Here is a 4419-nt window from a genome sequence, read left to right as displayed (position 1 = left end):
TATATATATACATATATGTCTAAGTCTAAAACCAATCACTTCAATGTTAGGATACACGTCTCAGGAAGTTATGAAGGAGTTTATTGGGGTTTGTTCACTTATTGATTTTTAAAGCTCCGCACATTCTGTAGTTATTTTCTTAGGTGAAACATGATATAGTGTTATAAACTATTGTGTGATTATTTGTGTGATTAAAATGATGATTTTCTGTACAGACTGGTCTGGTTGGCTGGACGATGTGGTCACCTCTCACCAGACTTGCCTCCACTCTCAGACCTTTTCAATGGACCTCCAAGGCAGACCAGGCTTTTGGTGTGTTAAAGACTCTGTTTTCATCTGTTCCTGTTCTTCGTCATCCTGCTCCCACAGGACAGTTTATCCTTGAGGTTGATGCTTCAGACATTGGTGTGGGGGCAGTTCTCTCCCAGTGCTCAGAGGATGGTAAGGTACACCCCGTGTGCATATTTTTCTTGCCATCTTTCACCAGCAGAAACAAACTATGATGTGGGAAACAGGGAACTGCTTGCTATTAAGATGGCTCTCGAAGAATGGCGGCATTGGCTTGAGGGGGCGGAGGTTCCATTYATCATCTGGACCGACCATAAGAACTTGTCATACATTCAAAACGCCAAACGTCTGAACCCACGACAAGCCAGGTGGTCTCTGTTTTTTGCACGTTTTAATTTTGTCATCACTTACAGACCTGGATCCAAGAATGTCAAGCCTGATGCCCTCTCGAGACAATTTTCCATCAATGATCAACCTAAGACTGAGGTTCACATTCTCTCTGACTCCTGTTTTGTGGGTGCCTTCACCTGGTCCATCGAGGGTGACATTAAAGAGGCTCAAAGGACAGAACCAGACCCAGGAAATGGTCCTTCTGGTAAGATGTTCGTTCCTTCATTGGGTAAAAACAAAGTATTGGACTGGATTCACTCCCATCGTTTTACTTGTCACCCTGGCACTAACCGTATGATCTCTTTTTCTAAGAGATGTTTTTGGTGACCTTCAATGTACAAGGATATTAAAGAGTTTGTTTTGGCCTGTCCTGTCTGTGCAAGAAACAAGTCCTTCAACCAACCTCCTGCCGGTCTCCTACAACCTCTTCCTACACCTACATGCCCCTGGTCCCATTTCTCAGTTGATTTTGTCACTGGACTTCCTCCCTCAAGAGGTAATACAGTCATTTTCACTGTGATTGACAGGTTCTCTAAAGCATCTCATTTCATTCCTTTAGCCAAACTCCCCTCTGCATTGGAGACCGCTCAGCTATTGGTTCAGGAGGTTTTCCGTATCCATGGGACACCGTCTGACATTGTTTCTGAACGTGGACCACAGTTCTTCTCTCAGGTTTGGAAAGAGTTCTGTAAAGTTTTGGGAGCCACCTACAGCCTTACGTCTGACCATCACTCTCAATCCAATGGTCAGACTGAAAGTTGTAATCAGGAGCTCGAAGCTTCACTCAGGTGCGTCACTAATAACAACCATCTACTTGGTCTGAACAACTGGTGTGGGTAGAATATGCTCATAATACGCTCACCTCTTCAGCTACTGGAGTTTCCCCGTTTGAAGCCTCTTTGGGCTACTTACCCCCTTTGTTCCCGAATACAGAAACCGACATTCTGGTACCATCGGTTCAACAACACATGCGGAGGTGTCGAAGGGTTTGGCGTCAGACCAAACAAGCTTTCCTCAGAACGGCAGAACAAAACCGGAAATATGCTGACCGACATCGGACCCAGGCTCCAAACAATCAGGTGGGACAAAAAGTGTGGTTGTCTAAAAAAGACATCAAACTTAAAGACACGCCAAAGAAAATGTTTCCCAGGTTCATTGGTCCTTTTCCTATGGAGAGGATTATTAACCCCTCAGCTATCAGGCTGAAACTTCCCCCATCTATGCGTGTCTACCTCACATTTCATGTCTCACAGGTCAAACCCGTCTCTGAAAGCCCCCTGTCGCCTCCTGTTAACCCACCTCCACCAGTCCGTCTCATTGATGATCATCCTGCCTTCACTGTAAATCATATTCTGGATGTTAGGCGCAGAGGCCGTGGGTTCCAGTATCTGGTCGACTGAGAGGGATACGGACCGGAGGAAAGGTCTTGGATCCCTCGCTCATTCATTTTGGATCCTGCACTAATCACTGATTTTATCGCAGCCATCCTGAGAAGCGTCCCCAATCGCCGTGAGGCAATCTTAGAGGAGAGGGTACTGTGAGAATTCTGCTCCCACACGTTCTGATTGGCTCTGGCAGTTAACAAGCAGCAGCTGCTAAAGATTTCCTTGATGATCTACTGGGCTTTATAAGACTGTCTGTGGAATCACGCCTTTATGCCTTCCAGTTACTCGGCCTGTAACTGAAAATATGGATGGAGGACAACAGAACTGCTTCATGGAAGAAGAACCTTAGCTTGTTAACCTGTTAGCCTTCGCGCTAGCCCTCACGCTATATTGCCTTATATGTATTAGCTTGGCGCTAGCACGACAAACAAGCTAAAATGAGGTCCTCCATCCATATTTTCAGTCCCAGGCTGAGTCATTTCTACCTTCTCCTCTCTGTCAACTCTCTCTGGTTTCATTTAAAAGAGCCAATTGTCAGATATTGACCAAGATTAACCTTCAGGGTAGATATAGTTCGCTAGCAGCCTCATGCTGATGACCTAGTTGATGTCATCATTTACCCAGAATGCTTTGTGTGTAAATACAGTGGCCCCGTCTGTGTAACATATTTTTAAACTTTTAGTTTAAAAATTATAAAAACTGAACAGCCTACAGTATTTTTACAGTCTTTATTTTACAGTTAAAGTATATGTTTATCATATAAAGTCTAATGTTACAACTAATCGGGGATCCCTTTAATATACATTTAGGAGAGGACAAGCTTGAATAAACTGAGTGTGACACTGTCAATAAGTGATATAAAGTGTAATTAAAAAGAAAAACACTGAACCTGTGTACATCACAAGGTGAATCTCTAACAAATCTAATAACCTCTACAGGTCAACAACAGAACTAATGTCCTGAAATTCTGTTCCGGCTTTTGGTTTCGGTACCACCCCAGGTTTTTCAGTGCCCCCGCCACCCACCCATGCCACCTACTTTAAAACATTTCTAGAAGCATTGTAAGAAAATGTTAGTGTTCAATTAACTGAAGTCGAGACGCAAACCCATAAATGTGAAAATAAATTGAAGTGTGAAGATATGAGGCAATACAACCCAGATCTGGTGATGAGTGGAGTTTTATTGCTTACAGGTGAAGAGCCGAAGAAGCAACGCTGACAGCAAACCAGACTTTTTATACAGCTGGCTTCAGTGCCTGGTGCGTCCCCTGCAGGCCTACGGCTGCATCGCAGACCACTCTGAACAGCAACACTCAACTACTGAATTCATAAGCGTTTTTTTTTTTTTTTTTTTTTTGTGTGTGTGTATTGACAAATGCTCCGGACATGTTTCTAAACTACTTTAATCAAGATATAGCAATCATCAAACAATAGGCCATAATAGTCAATACCTAAAAAGGGAAAATAAGAATTTAGTGTGGTGCTTCTAAATCAGTTTCTAACTAATAAATTCCCTTAGCACCACAGAGAAAATGAGCTCCTGGGGCTAAATCTGGCACATTTACAGAGTGAACCATTACCCTTTAAACAAATGAACAAACCTAAAACAGAAAAGAAACATGATCTTAAAGTTGCAGTTTTAAAAACATTTAGATGGTGTGTCAACTCTGTTCTGTCCACTTGTCACTCAGAGACCTGTGGGGACAAAGTGGGACATCTAAAGCATGAAGGAATGCAGGACCGAGGCCTTCAGCCATTGTGTCCTCTTACAATATGTGGCTTCCTTTAGATGCCACAAACAAGCAGGAGAACATACGTTAATGCTGAACAGCAGGCAGTGAGGCAGCGGGCCCATTTCCTCTGGAGATGTGGAGAAGAAAGAGAGGCAGAGAGGGAAGGAGGGGGAGAGGCCAGAACAAACTCCAGCCTCACTCACACTCTCGTTCAGTCCTGACTCTTGGACTGCAACCCTCCTCATCTGTTTGCCACTGGAGCCCCTCCAACAACACAACTATCTCTTCTCTCCTCATCCTTCGAAGCTGAGCTGTACTTCATCAGGCTGCTCTGAAGCAAGCTGTGAACAACAACACGTTCTGCTGGAGCCAAACATCAAACTCTTCTGAAGAGGTGCTGGGACACCTGCAGAGGACAGAGACGTCCATCAGAGCCCTGTAGCTCAGGTAAACTGCTCTCCATGGGTTTATTTACACATAACAGGTTATTTACTGAAATATCAAACACAAAAAGTCATTAAATGTTGTTTTATTTTAGTAAATCCCTCATCATATCTACTTTTTATTAAGAAAAAGAGATGAATGAGGTGTGTGTGTGTGTGTGTGTGTGTGTGTGTGTGTGTG

General features: G+C 43.6%; 1 protein-coding gene across 1 annotated transcript in view; it reads left to right on the top strand.

Annotated features, from left to right (window-relative positions):
* Positions 1–3765: 3765 nt before the first annotated feature.
* The window catches only part of LOC106529254 (gap junction alpha-5 protein), a gene marked incomplete in the record, with an annotated part of 30416 nt that continues 29762 nt past the window's right edge, over positions 3766–4419 (top strand). Inside the window, 1 exon segment of the mRNA XM_014024609.1 lies at positions 3766–4242.

This window comes from Austrofundulus limnaeus, unplaced genomic scaffold (genome assembly GCF_001266775.1).
Source record: "Austrofundulus limnaeus strain Quisiro unplaced genomic scaffold, Austrofundulus_limnaeus-1.0 Scaffold430, whole genome shotgun sequence".
NCBI lineage: Eukaryota > Metazoa > Chordata > Actinopteri > Cyprinodontiformes > Rivulidae > Austrofundulus > Austrofundulus limnaeus.
The sequence above is the reverse complement of the archived record's forward strand: the minus strand, read 5'-3'. Positions and strand labels throughout refer to the sequence as shown.